The 17,532-nt window shown below is 43.7% G+C and overlaps 1 protein-coding gene across 8 annotated transcripts in view; it reads right to left on the bottom strand.

Annotated features, from left to right (window-relative positions):
- The window catches only part of ICA1 (islet cell autoantigen 1), a 123,283-nt gene that overhangs the window by 69,020 nt on the left and 36,731 nt on the right, over nucleotides 1-17,532 (bottom strand). The gene's annotated exons all lie outside the window — the stretch shown is intronic.

Below are 17,532 nucleotides of genomic sequence, written 5' to 3'. Positions count from 1 at the left end.
GAACTCTTGGTGCGAGGGGTGGGGGGGGGGGGGGAGCTGTGCCTCAGGACCTGGCTGATTCTGGCACATGGGGTTTGATAGGGCCTGTAGACTGGCCCCACCCCACTCATCTGGCCTGAAGGGCCAAAAGGTTGAGCACCACTGAAATACATGATAGCAGTGATTGTTGTGGGCCAGATTTTAACATTAAGGTTGCTTGCAGACATTACCCTCCCCCACTCAGTGCAAAAAAACAAACAAGCCCAAAAACAAAAAAACCCCCAAACAAACCAAAAACACACACTTTACCCAAAGCAGAAGCACATTACTTTGACCAGGCTCCACAGCATCTGTATAGACTGGTTGCTTTAGTGGGGTTTTCTGGTGCTTTTATCTAATAGCTGGTTCAATCAGCTATTAGATAAAAGTGCAAAAAACCCCACTAAAAGCGCCCAATCTATACAGATGTTGGGCGAGCCGGTTCCAACTAATGCGCTGCCTCTTCTGGGCATGTGCAGGCATGCATGCAGTTTAAAGTAAAGCACTGTTTTGTTTCGTTTTTTGTTTTGGGGTGTTTTTTTTTTTTTTTTAACATTTACAAGCAGCCAAAGAGCCCAAGGTTGGAGTAGAAAAATGAACATGCATCTATGAAAAAGCTGTGCATATTTTTGCGTTCAGAAGTTATTTTAAATAACTGTTATAAAAAATTCTAGTCCGGATGATTTAAAAAAAAACATTTACTTCAGTTACCAGGCATTAGAAAAATCCACAGAGATCACTGTGAAACTTTATACAGACAACCATTTAAAATGATGTTCTGCTCTTACTATTCAGCAATTTTGCAAAACTGCTAGGTTTTTGCAGAAACAATACCCCATTAAGAACAATCCATCATTTTCTATTTTTAAATATAAAGAAAATATAGAAAAAATGTAATGGTTTATGCATGCAATGCAGATAAATATAATACATAATCTAGTGACATTCATAAGGACAATAATACAAGGATGACTTGTTCTAGTTAAATATTTTTTCTAAGGATAAGGAGTTGGGCTCTACAAAATCTTAACCATTTTTTCCTTTATTTTTCTTTCAACAACCTCATTGCAACCATATTTTGAGGAGGGGAGGGGAGAAGGAAGAGATCAATTTTAAAATGACTGCCTTCAAATGAAAACATGTAAGGGGGTCTGGATGAGATCTTCACTCAGGCTCTTCCCCCTGAATGATGTAACAGGATGCCAAACCCCATTCTTGCTTCCAAAAAGATTCCTTCAAGATAGAAAACACAGAAAAGCTTTATGACCTTGTCTTTCAAAGACAACCTGACTCCTCTTCCCTAAAAGTCCTGATGTAGGTGACACTGTCGCTGGAGATAAGAGAGTTGTCATGGGTAGAGCTGCAACACATAATGTGGAAGAGATGATGGGCAGAACTGTAGCCTACAGGACAGCCCCAGAAGGCTATCATTATTTAGCCATGTTTCCAGCCATGTTTCCAGCAGCAAAGCTATGAATTTTTTATATTTCCACTCTACTAGGATGACTTCTCCCAAGGCCACCAAGATGGCCAAGTGGTATTATCTTAAAGATCTCATTTCAAAGAGCAGGAAGCATCTGGGGCCCAGAGGCACCCAAACAGAAAGCCAGGCTTATGCAGAATGGAATCTGAATAAATACAAACTTTAGAAAACTACTTAAAATGCAAGTACAGATTCAAACTCATGCAGAGCAATACTAGGTCAATACTAGGTCAGCTGCACATCAGCCTGAGCACCATACCTCCCTCCTAATCCACCAGTGATAAACATATCGGAAATATATAATTTTATAACAATGAACAATGCCATTAAAACAGTAAAATAAACTAACAAGTGATGGCTTATACATTTCCTGATTATTGTTTAATGAACCAATAATTTTATTTCCATTTCCTTCCAATAATTTAATTATAAACATTTTCCAAGGTATATACAATTAAAGATACATACAGAATCTTCCTGAAATCAATACTGTTTAGACTTCTCACTTTCCCACCACAAAAAAGATGCCTATAAAAATATGAAAACTTAAGAGGGTTCAGGTACACCACTGATAAGGGATGGATGAGATGTAAGCAATCATGTAAATTGGGGGGGGGGAGAAGGGGAATTGTCTGTACAGTATATCTTTCAGGAGTGTTCAGTTTGGTTTTAGGAATCCTAGCAATAAGGAAGAGAAATCTTTCTAATTCAAACATTCTGAAACTATACAGTATAAAACTACACAGCAATGCTTTTACAAAATGAAGCAGATGGACTACATTATGGATATGCCCAGGCACTGTAGAAGGGGATGAGAGAGAAAGAATTCCTGTGCAGTGGTGACCATAGAAAATCTTGGTCCTTTTATGTAAACAACAGTTTCCCAACAGCTGTATTTCCCTTCCTGTTTACTCTTCTTTCCTGCAGAATTTTCTCAGTTCAAGAACATCTGTAATTCATTTTTAAAGAATATTTCTTCAGCTGTATTACTAACTTCTTTGGATCATTAAAATGAATAGCATTTTTCAAATCTCATTTACTTTTAGCAGCTTCTTTTAAGCTTACTTTTTACACTTGGCTTAGACCCTAAACTTGCAAGATGATCCAGATATGTTGGGGGTTCGCCCATACAGACACAGTTTATAAAACTTGAGCCTTTACGTGAACAACAAAAAGTGACTAGTTTCTTTTTCTTGTTTTACTTTCTAATTTTGTGTTTGTAATGCAAATGCATCAGGGTAAGGGGGAAAAAGCGTTACATTGAAATGTGAATCATTTCATGAACATCTTTGCATGGTCACCATACTTTGCATATAGATTTAAGTAACAAAACCTAAATGTGGCCCTTAAACTACTCAGTAGTTGCTCATACATAAACAATTGACTCAATATATATTGTTGATTTAAAGCAACTGCTAATGTGTTATTTAGATTCATTTGCTGTATCATGGAAAAACACAGAACAAGTTCTGCATAGTTATATAAGCTACGAAATGGATGGCAGTCTTTAAAAGCTTCTATTCTCTTGCGCTTACGTGATCTTGTTTGTATTAATACCAAGGCAACCAACCAACTAGTCTACTTTTGCACATCTCAACTAGTAATTTGAGGTCATTGAAAATTTTTCATATCAGGAGCACAACATCTATGCCTTTTATTTAATTTTACAACTATTCTTCCCCTCCACCCCTCATTTCAGATTTTTCTTTCTTAAAAATAATTGAACAAATGAGAGGGAATATCAAGGGCACACATCAATCTGTGGGAGCTACTATACCCTGCAAGCAATGCATCTTAAGCTGATGTAATCTGTTCCAAGAAGCTTGCTTCTATTTTTAAATAGCACCCTTTTATTATACTTTCAAAGGGCATCTCTATCACACATTATTTTGCTTTTAACCTACTAACTGCAACAATGTCATCTTCCCTGCCATTTAATACACATTAAATGGCTGCAAGGCAGCTAATGATTTTATCATACCATCTACATTGGTTCTACAAACATGTGCTTCAATAGTCCTGCTCTGGTAATTCAAATTTATAAGAATATTAATATCTGTATGTATTGTGAAGAACATTTCTGTTCAAAGTTATACTGTCAAAATGACTGCATCTTCCCAAAGTCTTAAAGAGCCCTGGCTGAAGTGTCTTGCGTTGTTCTGGTCTGTTCCATTTAGCATTAGCTTTAATTTTGGAGGAGGACTTGGAAAAAATGTCACAATAGACAATGGCCAGAGAAGGCCGCCTTTGGGCTGAAACTCCATCTGCCATTATGATACACTACAGAGAAGGAGAACAAAGCTATGAATCCTCGAGGAAAAAAAAAAAGTGTCAACAAAGTAGGCTTTTTTAACTAGACGTGCATGTTCCAAGACTGATTATCAGATATATCTTTCATATAAATAGATGCAGATACGAAACAGCTCCAACTGCAAAAACATGTTTTAGGATTTGGAAGCCCACATCAAAAGAAGGGCTTGTTTGGGTTTTTTTAGCACCACTCCCTACCTATATGAAACCCAACACATTTTTGGCTGCACCCATGTCACCACATCTGAGGATCTATTTATACTATGCGTATCACTTTTCTATCTATCTGGGTATCTTACATAGCAATATGACAATTCATACATCAAAAATACTGATCTTTGCATGCAGAATTTGTGAAAACTGGGAATGCCTGACTTTTGGCATACAGATAGTGACATTCTCTTTTGTTTTTTTTTCAATAAAGGCCTTTATTATAAAGGCCTCCAGTACGCAGCTGGAGTACTGTATCCAGTTCTGGGCACCCCACTTCAAGAGGGATGTGGACAACATTGAGAGGGTCCAGAGGAGGGCCACCCGCATGATCCGGGGACAGCAGGGCAGACCCTACAATGAGAGGCTAAGGGACCTGAACCTGTTCAGCCTTCACAAGAGAAGACTGAGGGGGGACCTGGTGACCGTCTATAAACTCATTAGGGGGGACCAGAAGGGTTTGGGGGAGACCTTGTTTCCCCTAGCGCCCCCCGGGATAACAAGGAATAACAGCCACAAGTTGTTGGAGAGTAGGTTTAGATTAGACAGCCGTAGGAACTACTTCACAGTTAGGGCGGCTAGGATCTGGAACCGACTTCCAAGGGAAGTGGTGCTGGCTCCTACCCTGGGGGTCTTTAAGAAGTGACTTGATGCCTACCTGGCTGGGGTCATTTGAGCCCAGTTTTCTTCCTGCCCAGGCAGGGGGTTGGACCTGAAGATCTACAAGGTCCCTTCCAACCCTACTTTTATGGTTCTATGAAAACTGGTTATGGCAAAGAATGAAGAATTTCCATAGTCTATTACACAGTATCTGTAACATTTTCAGTCAAGCAAAAAAACTATCATACTCTTAAAACATCATGCTATTCCAGTGGTGCTCAACCTTTGTGCCCTGCAGGCTGAATAAATGGTGCCTGGTCTGTCTGCAGGCTGGATCCCACAGGTGGGCCTTATCAGGCCACACAGAGCGGGGATAGCCTGGCCCCGATTCAGTTGCGGTTGGGGGGGGGGAGGGGAGCAGAGGCATGGCCTGGCCCCAATCTGGCTGTGAGGGAGAGGTGTATACAAGCCCAGCCCCAGCCTGGCTGTACATGGGGAAGGGGGTGTGGCCTGGCCCAAACTTGCCAAGTGGGGTTTGGGAATTTGGTGGTGGAAGCAGAGGGTGGCAGTATTAATTGGCGCTGCTTCCCCACTGCCAAATTTCCCAACCCATGGGGAACCCCGCAGACCAGATGCCATGGCTCTGTGGGCTGGATCTGGCCCATGGGCCTGGGGTTGGGCACCCCTGTGCTACTCTAAGAATTCAATTCTAATCGCAAGTCTATCGCTACCAGCTGCTGACTCTCCAGCCTCCACGCAACATCACCATCCAGCTCCTGTACCAGGGCACCTGTAACCTCCTATGCCCCATTCCCAGCATGCAGGGCCATTTGGCAGGACTATCCTCTTTGGAATGCTATATTCCCTAACCATGAAGCCACTGCTCCATGCACTGCAGAAGCTCCTGATGGGCCTGGGTCTCCCATCAGCTGTAGCCCCAGGCAGTGGCCTCACAGTTAAGGTGACAGGTATATGCCAACAACATGACTTTTTGTGAGCAGTGAGAGTGACATCCAGTCTTTAATCAACTGTCAGTGGATCTCTGAGCACCCTTCCTTGGCCCATTTCAACTGGACCAGAAGTGACACATTTTTGCTAAGCACCTGGGCATTGGCCCCCTGACCTGCCTGGAGGCCTGTCCTGGTGTTACAATGGCTTCAAAGCTCTGAGCATCTTTCTAAGCCTAGTTTATCTAGTCAAGAACTGGGAAGGCCTCAGTGAGGAGGCATGAGGAGGCATGATGACAGTGGTGGTGCTGGTGCCCACCCAACCTCTCCTACCACAGTGAAAAAACCTGGCAGCTGCTACTCTATGGCACAGGTGCGCCATCCTGGACCTGCCAATGACACTACTCAAAAGACTTCAGAAGTTCCTTGTGGACTTCTGGAATGGGCACCAACAGCTCCAGTCCTCCCCCTGTGAACCAAAGTGGGTCAGAGCCTGATTAACCTGGCAGCTGGATGGCTGCCTTCTGCCTGAAAGTCCTTCAGTGGCTGTTCTTTGGTGGTGAACCATGGTGCTGGCCGGCCTTTACTTTCCTGCTTCAGGTGGGAGACCTCAACCTAGAGCAGGAACTTATCCTGTTGGATCCCAATCACCTTAGCTGGGATGCCCTGCTGCTCTTCTACCATAGCCTCACTCAGGCCTGGCAGACTTATTTCTAACTGACACAAGGCAGGCACCTGCAATTTTTAGAGCAGCTGCAGGAGCCCCTGCTCCATAAAGCCTGGCCTTGCAGCAAGAGGCACATAGCCAAGTTTCTGGGAGCCTGATTGTTTCCTTGGTCTAGTTACACAGCACTGAGCTGACCCACCTCTTCAGCTCAGCTTGGTCTGCCTGGCTCAGTCAAAGCCCTGGCAGACCAGCTTGGCCTACATTCTGTCCACTTTACTTCAGGCCTTTTGGCTGAAGTGAAAGCTGCCCTCCTTACACATATACTTGCTGCCCTGAAAGATTACCTCCACACATGACAAGCCCTCTCTGATGGCAGATCTTGACATGTAGGTGGTGCCTGGTGGCAGCAACACTAGAGCAAGCCCACCTGGCCTACTGCACCCTGTACAAGCTGCCCATCACCAAAAGAACTGGTGGCCTCCAGTGGCAGCTGCTGCACGGGACCCCGGCTACAGGATCCTTTGTCTGCCACTCATACCCAGCAGCATCAGCACCTGCCCTTTCTGCAAGGAGGTGGTAGAGGACACTTTTTTCCACACTTTCCTGGACTGCCCTCTGCTATGGCCACTCTTTGCTGCTCTCAGCACCCTCTGGTGCACTAGGCTTGGACTCCTCTAAGGCTGTGTTCATCTTCTCCATCCTGTACCAAGAGGCCAAGTAGAGTGCAATCTGCCTGGCCAGGCCAAGATGGCAAATCTGAAAAGCTGCAGAAATTGGCTGCTGGGTAAAATCCTATGATGTCCTCCAACTCTTCTGCTTCTCGGTATGGACACGTCACATTTGGATACTTCACCTGGCAACAAAATGTGGACCAGTTTGTGTCATGTTGGGCCATCAAGTGGGCACTCTGTAAGGTGGAAGATGGACAGTTGATCCTACACGTGTAACCCCATGAGAAGCATGGAGGGAAGGGGATTGCAGTCTCTGGTGATATAGTGCCTGTCGCTGACAAGTGTTCCATACTTGGCTCCTGGAAAGGCCACATATCTTTGCACTTCCTCCATTTCTATTTAATATTTTTATAATAAAGGTTTAAAAAGTCTCTCTTTCTCTCTTTTTTATAGCCTTCTTTCAGTCTTTGGCTGATCTCTCATATGCAGACACTTACATCTTGATTATCTCTAAGCTATAGTACTCTAAATAACTCTGTGGAACTAGCTCTGGAAGTCCACTTGGAAACATTAACTCATTCAGCATGTAGCTGGCTGCTTCTCACACTACAACTTTAACCATAGCTGGTAACCAATTAATATAATGTCTGGCTCTAAACATGGTTTGTGTCCACATGCAGCACTGTTAGTAACCATGGCAGCTGAGAGTGTATTGCCCACTGCAGAGGCCAATGCAGACACGCATTTATTTTTCTTTAACATAGTTGGGACACTTTGTTGCATGGAAATTCCAAACACCTCCCAATTCAGCATCATCTGTAAATGTACTTAACGTGAATACCCTTTTTCTGGATCTTTGAATAAAGAAGTGAATAAAACAAAGCAAACACCAATCTCTGCAGTTCCTCAACAAGTATTCCTTAGCAATCAAATGCTATTTATCAGATTTGTACAAACACTAAGAAATGCATTATAAAAGCACAATGTTGCCCTGGCAGAGAAATAGTTTACTTAATCAAATAGGTATTTTCCATCTTATTTTCTATGATCCTCTAACTTTGTTTATGGTCCTTCATCCAGTTTTCAAAACTCCTGAGAGTACTTATTATCCTAGCCAATTTGAATTCATTTTTCCAGTAAGCCTTCACAAGACACTGCATCAAATAAATACTTTACTGATGTCCAGCTTTATTACATTTAATGCATTTTTTCTGCTAATTTAGTAATTTGATTTAAAAAATGCTATTCCATGATGTTATTTATGAATCTGTGTTGTTTATTATCCTTCATTCTGTTATCCTCTAAATGCTTGCAGATTTTCTTCTCATTATTTTACTGGGAACTGAAATTAGGTTTACACGACAGAAGCTGCCAAGACTGCTATTATTTTAAAGATTGGTATCATATTTGTTTTTTCTCTCTTCCCAGTCCTTTTATGTTTCTTGGGTTCTCTAAGAATTTTCAAAAGAAAACTACCACTGTTTAGTACATTCCCACAGTACCTTCAAGTGTAGATGCACATACTCACATGGTATGGATAATATAGAAAGATGCAATTATCTTTCAAGCATTCCCTTGTTTGCCTTTAATTAAATACCTTTGTTTAGATCTTCATTAATCCATTATTGTCTACACTGTTTTTCTTACGCTTTCCCTCGCTAAAGGCACTTGAAATAGGAGAGCAACCACTACTGAATGGCTGCTAAAGTCATCTCCATCTTCAGTAGTTAGGGGGTCTTTATGGTGATTCTTTCCCATTCCTACCTAAAGTATATTTACTAGAACAACCTTCTCAGCCATTGATAGAGCATTCTGGGTTTGTTTGTTTGTTTGGGGGGGGGTGCTGTGCATTGTCTTCTCCTTCACAATCTTAATGGAACCCATAAAATGCCCTTTAAGGGGCCTGTGGTATTTTTTTATATACTTGATGCAACCAGGAAGATCTGTAGAAGTAATTGCCTCCAAGTAGCTAATTTAACATTAGATGTGTAAGCTTTTCATACCTGGATTCAGGAATAATAATTAACATTAACAGTTGTACAACTTCTTAGGATCTTTTCAACTGTATGGTAGATTAGGAATATTTTGGCGTGTCACCAGAGAAGAGACATCTACAATTGCTCTTTTATTACCCTTAGCTATACAAGCCAGTTAAGTGAAATAGGTGTTACCCTGTAAAATCAGAGAAACTTAGTCACTCTCAGGGGAGGGCAGATGAGAACAATAGCTCTCTTTGGGGAAAAGGTCTTCTAAAGTAGTATTCAGATTTTTTGTGTTAGATTTCAGGAAGAGAAAGAAAAACTTTTAAGCTGCCATTTAGTCATTTGACTTGACAGTAATCCTGCTTCTCCTACACACATGCCAGTCTATCCAATTTGGAACTAAAGTCTTCCAGACTCTTGTCTACCAGTTCTCTTAACAGTAAGTGAATCAGGATAATTCATGCTAAATGGTTTGTATTTATCTCAAGCAGAGCACAGAGAAAGGAGGCCAGCACCTCTGTTCTCCCTGGCTAAGGGAGACCATGCTGAAGTTGACAACAAGGGCTCAGCTCAGATCACATACACAACAGCAGATCTTGGTTTACAAAATGCTGAGGTCCCTCGCTCCCTCTGAAATGCTGACAAGCCCCCACCTATCTCAGAAAAGAAACATTTCTCACAAGCCACAGAAAAGCCCCCTTTGCATTGCAAAATAGATATGGTGAAGTTGAGCGGGGAAAAAAGCAGGCACTGCTCTCATCTCATGATTTCCTTCTTAGGCACACCAGTGACTTACATTGGCTGGTTATTACATTACCCAAATCCATAAAAACACCAGAGTGGTGTAGATACATGGGGGAAAAAGTCTTTGATTTGTACTGTCTTGAAATCATCTACACACACATTCCTGATATACAACACATACCAGAAGTTTTCCTTGGGCTCACATTTTTCATTTTAAAATTTCAGATGAATTAAATGTCTACCTCTTGCTCAACTGCAGAATTTGCCATTTGTGGTTTGGTGTCCAATACCAGTCAGAGCCTCCTGAATTTAGAATGAGATGCCTCATCAGCTGTAGGCACATGTTGGAGATTTGTAAGTGTGGGGTCAGTAGCAAAGGGTGGGGGACTTGTGGGGTGGGGGACAGAAGCTCTAACACCCACAGTTTGCTGACTCCCAGCTATGGAAGTTCTTACACAGTCAGATTTTAGCTTGGTTTCCACATATGGCTCAGAAACTAAGTTTATAATCATTCTCACCTTCAAAGCTGTTTCCTTTCTCCCAGGTTGGATACAGATATCCAAGATCTTATAATAGCATCTATTACCAACTACCATGAGGATATAGGACTTGTAACATACTCCAAAGCAAGGGAAACCCGCAAGGGAAGATTATAAAGCTGCTCTGCCAGCTAAGCCCTTGCATCACTTCTTCCACTTTGTAATTCTTCAGTTTATTTTTCCCTATACTTTTTTTGACGAAGACTGAAGCAGAGCTGCTAGGAAAAGTAGTTGTCTGAAGCAAAACAGAGAAAGATGAGCTAACGCAAAAGAATACTGTCCAACTAGCCTTAATTCCCCTCCTCCACAAATTTACAACCGTCTCCGCTTGAATAATAGGCTCCAATATGGAAGATCTAGAAAGGTATCAGTCTTCATTAGTAACAGTCCAAATCTCAAAAAGAGGAGGCAGCAAACGCATGGATGGAAAATACAAGAGGACGCCAGGGCAGATTAGGCATTTCTTTACCTAACCTTGTTTGCCTATGTCCTTAGACCAACACGGCTACAATCAACACCCCTGATATAACACATAAGACTTCTTTTACAATGGGATGCATGACAACAATGGCAAGAAAGCCTGGGGCAATCATATTACAGGAAGTTGTTCCTGGAATAGTAGTTCCCAAATTCTAAGGAAAATGCTAACTCTCCATTGCACCTGAGCTAAATGAGTCTGGTACAAGTATCCTCATAGCAAATTCCTATCCATGTTACTGTGTCCTGTATTCTCCACTGGTCTGTGTACATGTGGGTTAGTCTGCCTGCCTCTAGGTGCATATTCCCAGGCTCTCTGTATTGATATGTGCTCTAAGATGCTGTCCAAGTCAAGTATATCAGTTGTGACAGACCTGGTACGTCCTTCAAAATTGTAAGCAGTATTGATTCCTAAACAAGGTTGCTTGCATGCCCACTGCAACTTGGGCAGGCCACAACCAGGTTACAGCAGAGTTGTGTTCTATGCCATCTCTCATCTGACCCATGAAAATGCAATCGTTGGGTTACTGTAAAAGCAACATAAAAAAAAATCTGAATGTGAAGATTTTGTTTGATCCAGGATGATGTCCAGCCCACCGCAAATAAGACATGCTTAAATACCTCAGATCTTTTGACAGAGCAGCAACTAATATACTAGTGTAAAAACCAATTTTAATGCCTCTGAAAATAGTGACTAGGCTGCTGGTTTTTAGCCCGTATGTTTTCAAAACCAGTCCTCCAAATCAGCTTATTTTTCATCTCTAAAAGCATTAGCAATGAATTCTATATAAATACTTATTTTTAGAAACTCATTAGGGAAAGCTACATATCTGAGTAAACAGTCATAATAACAAGTGATATAAAAACTACTAAATAAAGAAGACCACTCAAACATTTTTTCTTGAAAGCTAAGAAGGTGATAGTTATAAGCTTGGGATCTTTACAATTAAAAGACAGAACAGCACAATTATATTTTTAAAAACAACCCTTCCAGTTTTGGAATTTAACCTCACAACTACCTGCAGATGAATGACAAAACAAGCAGTTCTTTTTCAATTACAGCACTGATATTTAAAGATTTTATTCTTCTGTTTGTAAAGTCACTTTCTAAATACAAAACTACAGTGTGACTTCTCAATTGTAATTATTTAGATCCCAAGCTAATGAAAAATATCCAGTAAAATGCTGCCACACTATGGCATAATTTAGACTTGCAAGCAAAATAACTAAGAGCAAAGTAACTCAACTACTTCCAAAGAACAAAGTAACTCAACTACTCAACTACAGTGTCTGATCACTGTTTAAACTGATCTGCTAGTTCAGTGAGGGCCAAACTTTTGGGCAGGCATGCCACAAATTAGCACCACAGCCTCCGCAGTGCCACTTTGATCCCCATCCCCTGCCTAATCTGCTGCCCTGATTCTTCTCCCAGACCTCTGCTCCCTACATGATATGCTGCTCTGCTTTCAGCTTCCTTCTATGTGCCACCTGCCAATTTTGCTGCTGTGCTTTCTGCCTGCTATCCTATCTGCTGCTGTGCTGCCTGTCCCCTCCCTGACCTGCCATGTGCCACACAAAGAGGGTGTCAGAGATGCCAAGTATATGGGGGCCCCAAGGGCCCTGGCCCTCCTCGGGAAGAGGGCTGTCACTTGAAATGTATAAAACTTTCCACTAGAGGTGCACCGATATATTGGTGCCATATTGGATCAGCACTGATAAGAGGAAACTTAACATTATCGGCTACCAGCTTTTTTTGGCTGGTGTAGCCAATAATGTACCGATAAGTACAATATGCCTTATGGCCAGGGCCCCTGGCTACCGCGTGCATGAATGCAGCTGCACATGTCTAGAAATGCAGCCCAGCAGCATGAAGAGCAGTGCCCTGCAGGTAAATCTGTAGAGAGGAAGGGGAGTGGAGGGCCAGATCAAGGAGTGGGACAAAGGCAGGGCAGGGGCTGGGGGCACTGCCCAGCCAGGGCAGTGAATGGGAACCTGGGGCCAGGGTGGGGAGCAGGATGGAGCACTGGGCACCTTGTCCAGGGGGTCTGGGGAGTGGGTGGGAGGGTGTGGGAGGGGGGGCAACTCCCCATCGTGTGCACCCCCCAAGGGAGGTATGGGGGGGCATGTGCCCCCCAGATTTGTGCATGGGGTGGATATAGGCTGCCTACTGCGGGCTCAAAGCTGTCTGCCCTGTTGCCTTTTGCTCCAGGAGCCGCACGCTGGCCATGCACTAGTAGTGGGGCACTGAGTTGTGCTTCCTGCCACTGGGCAGGCCGGGGACGCAGTGCAGCCAGTGCATGGCTCCCAGGGCAAAAGGCAGCAGGGCAGCCCACATCAACTCTTGCCCCACTTGACTCTGCACCTAAAAACATCCCTGCACTTCAAAATGCTGGCAGTGGCGCTTGAACTAACGCTGATTTGATGAGCTTTAGTGCAAGCACCGCCGCTGCCATTTTTAAGTGCTGGGACGCTGATCTCCTGGACGAGCCACCTGCGGCTCCATCCTGCTCCCTGCCCCAGCATCTCATTCACTGCCCTGGCTGCGCAGCGCCCTAGCCACAGCCCCACTCCCTGACCATGGGGGCCTCAACCTGTCCCCCCCCGCCCCTTTCCCCCCACAAACTTACTTGCAGGGTGCTGTGTTGCACGCTTGCCGGGCTGTGCTCCTGTAAATCAGTTATCAGATCAGTATTGGCCAATATGCCTGGTGAATAATCGGTTACTGATATCATCCAAGGAAACCTCTATCGGTGCACCCCTACTTTCCACATGTCCATCTTAAGCCTCTCCACAAAAATAAGTCAGCACATATGGAGGCTGCCCATACCACTTGTGGCACACACGTCATATTTTGCCTGCCTCTGTGTCAGTTCATTAAGTAGCACATATGCCACTGTAACCTGTTAGATAAAATCCAGGTACAAAAATCTTAGCTTAAGAAATTCAATTTTTCACTAAAGTGAGAGGAAACAATGAAAATAATCTTTTCTATATGATGGCTAAGAAACTTCAAAACACTCAAAACCAAGGTTCATCTGTAGAAAGAAGAAATGTAGGGCTTGTCAGTAGGCAGGTACATTACTATTATTCAAAAACATGTTTTGCTAGCATCTCTTTGCGTGTCAGTGTTAAACAACTACCAAAAAGATGGGAAAATACTGGCGATCTCCTCATTACTAAATTTTTTACCTTGTTCTGATGCAAAGCTACAGAACTTTGGCATCCAGTTACATAAAACTAGTTCCCTATTTCTGTAGCTGCAACAAGCAAAACTGTTTTCAGTATTAGAAAGATCTCAAAACATTTGGCTTGTAGGAATTTTGTTTTAAACCTGGTACAATACACTTAAAGGTTGTTTAAAATGGCTTATCTACCTTGCTGCTTTTAAGCATTGCAATTCTGAAGGATAGCACATTTCAGAGACAAGATTTGAAAGATAGCAGTTTCCTATACAAAACATACACTTATCTTAATAATTGTACCATTTATATAATTTATAGCTTCTATAGCACTTGTTTCACAAAAAAGACATAAATTATTTCTGTAGGACAATGACAATACTACTTTCCAGCTATTTAAACATTCGATTTTAATGCAGTTTCAATAAATCATTTTTTTACATAAGCAACTGGATGGGGCTAGAACCCTAACAGTTATTTCACATCAGAGAACATGCCATTATAAAAAATTCCCATTGGACATAATAAAGTACAGGTTTGGTCCCATGGGATTCCTAGACTTATACTGTACTGGTGCATTACAGAAAAACAACATAAATAGCTTTGAATTATAGCTATTCCAGCCCTATCCAACTGCTATTCTCACAACTTGCATTGAAAAATAATATTACCATGTGTTGAGTCTTCTTTATCGTGGTGTTTTATTCAACTCTTTAAATCCTCAAAACCAAAAACTCATTAGATTATATAGCACAGGGGTGGGCAAACTACAGCCTGTGGTCTGGCCTGCAGTGGGTACTTCAGTCCTGCCTGGCCCAGGCACTGGAAACTGGGGCAGGTCCTGCTGCCTCCTGGGCATACAGCAGGGCTAGGGCAGCTCCACAGCTGGACTGCCTTTCTAGGCAGCTCAGGTAACGGAGGTTCCTTCCAGCTGCGCTGCACAGCCCTGCAACTGCTCCAGGCTCACCCACCCAGTCTCAGCAGCAGTAGCACAGAAGTACTGCTCAGTGTCAGGTAAAAGTGGCCTCTCCCCCTCGATACTGCTGGCAGTTCCTGGTGTAGCCGCTTGGAGCCTGCTCTAGTGTATGCCATGTCACCATTGTGTCTGAGCTGCCTGGTGGGGCAGTGCAGAGCAGATGCAGGGCAGCCCAGTGCGGGCTCTGGGAGGCTACACCAGGAAGCGCCGGCAGCAGCAAGGGGGAGAGGCCACTTTTCCCCCTGCACTGAGCAACAGTCTTGTGCTGTCACTGCTGAGCCTAGGCAGTCAAGCCCAGAGCAGGCACAGGGTGTGCGGGGTCAGGGATGTGCACACAGGTCCCCACCGGTACTGCGGGGCTGGGGCTTGAAGCAGCAGCAGCCAGAAGGAGCTGCTGCCACCGGGGCTGCCTAGACAGGCAGTTTCACCGCAGAGCTGCCCCAGTCCTGCTGCGTGCCCAGGGGGCAGCAGGATGTGCCACGGGTGGGTGGTGCTGAGTGGGCCAGGTCCGGGGCTGCGTGCTATTGGCAGTGGCAGATGCAGGGGCTGAACAGCTCAGGGAGGCACGTGTGGGGGGCTCCTATGCATACCCCACCATACATGGAAACCTCACAATCATACCCTCCCCCACACACCCCACAAATACCGTACCTACCCACACCCTCCCCCAGACACACACCTGTGCACCTCTGGGGGGAGGCCTGTGCATTGCTACACTCACACCCCCCACCACACACACACATGCACCCACACCCCCACCACACACACAACCCCCCACAAACCTCATACCCACCCACACATCCCCACAAACACATCCCCCTCACAAATCCCCCATAGCCACCCACTCACCCACACCTCACATACACACACCTACAACCCCCCACAAACCCCATACCCACCCACCCTTACCTCCCCACAATATACAAGACTATGACTTCATTTTGAAGTATTATGCGATCACCTCTATACACACAGCAAAACACACACAAATCAGGACAAAACTATTTTTTTTAAATAAAATTAAATATGCTATTGTTAATATTTGATTTTTAGTATAGAATATAATGGTTTTTTTCCTGTTCCAAGATGGCAAATCCCCTTCCCAAAAGGAGTGCAGGAAACCCTTATTTGCAGGTTCGGCATTTGCGGTTTCAAATATTCACGAATGCCGAACCCGCATTTTAAATACACTTTATACACTTACAGGAGCTCCTCGGAAGCTCCACACTTGCTGCCACCGGGCTCCTGCCATCACTGCCACGCTCCCGCCATCGCCACCGGAGCCGTGCCCCCCCCCCCCCCCCCCCCAGCCGCCGGGATCACTGCGTTCATGAACACAGTGCCTTATTCAGATTTCGCCATTCGCTGGGGATATGAGAATGTATCCCCCGTGAATGGCGAAGGTCGCCTGCATTTCTAGGGGACAGGGGAAGTACTTCCGGTGGCAAAAGTCAGGGGTCAGGACTTCTGGTCCTAAGATGGCAACCAGGGGGTTGGGCACCTGTCAAGGGGTGAGGCTACCCTTGCGGCCCTCGACCGCTCACCAAACCTCATTAAGTGGCCCTCCAGCTGAAATAATTGGCCACCCCTGATATAGCATGATCATATTATTTACTTTTTCTCAAAATATTTTAAATTTTGGGGCCCAGATATTCAAAATATCAAGGCAAGTTATCTTTCACACATCACAAATCTTTAAGAGTAGAGAGACACCAAAAGTAACTTCTAATTCTCAAGCCACTGATTAAGGATATCATACAAATTCTGGTGGAAATTAAAAAATGTATTTATTGAAGAAAGAGACTCTGTCTTCAAGTCATGAGTCTTAAACTTCATTTCAATTCAGATTCAGAACAACAAACATCCTGCTAGCTTGACAGCCTGACAGAAGAACAGCTGCCAAGCCTAAATGAACACTGTAGAGCAGGGGTTGCAACCTGCAGTCCACAGGCCAGATCTGGCCCCATAAAAGTCTTATCTGGCACAGGGCATTGTTGGCACAGAGCTGTGCCATGCTACCCATTCCGTCTTCAGTGCTGCCTCCCTCTTCCCCATGCAAAGACTGTTGCTCCAACATATCTGTACTTCCCTTGCTGTAGAGGGATTTGGAATCCACGGCAAGTGTGATTGCAAGGAGCTGGCTGCTTCAGGGGGCAAAGACTTCTGGCCCACAAGCACTAATGGGTCACAAGCTTTGGCCCACACTGGCAAAAACCTCTTTTGTAGGGGGATTCCTAGAAGTAAGCCAAATGCTGCTACCAGAAAGTAGGAACTCTCTGATTCATAATTTTCAGAATGGGCTAATGACTTGGGGGCCTCCCTTCTTTAGGCTGCCAAATTTAAAATAGACTGAGGGAATCTGATTTTTGCAGGGTGAATGCTCGCTTATCCCAGATGGGTGTTGAAATGTGAGGAAAACTGAAAAATGTGAACAACTAAAATTTAAAAAAATTCTAGCCTATTTTTAAAATGTTGGGCTTTAATAGTGTCCAAAGGATTCAGTTCAGCTACAGGCATTAAGATATTTCCATTAATCCATGTAGAACTTCCTGCACTCTTACTGAGTACATGTATATCTCTTTCTCTGAATAATTCAAGCATCCATCTCAGTAAAATGTTTAAAATCAGATAAGCATGTTTAACCACATATATTATATGAAATACAAAATTATACATCTAATTACAACCAGTCACTTACAAAAACCCATGATTTCTTGTTACCATATCTT

This window comes from Alligator sinensis, unplaced genomic scaffold, assembly GCF_000455745.1.
Source record: "Alligator sinensis unplaced genomic scaffold, ASM45574v1 scaffold196_1, whole genome shotgun sequence".
In the NCBI taxonomy this organism is placed as follows: domain Eukaryota; kingdom Metazoa; phylum Chordata; order Crocodylia; family Alligatoridae; genus Alligator; species Alligator sinensis.
The sequence above is the reverse complement of the archived record's forward strand: the minus strand, read 5'-3'. Positions and strand labels throughout refer to the sequence as shown.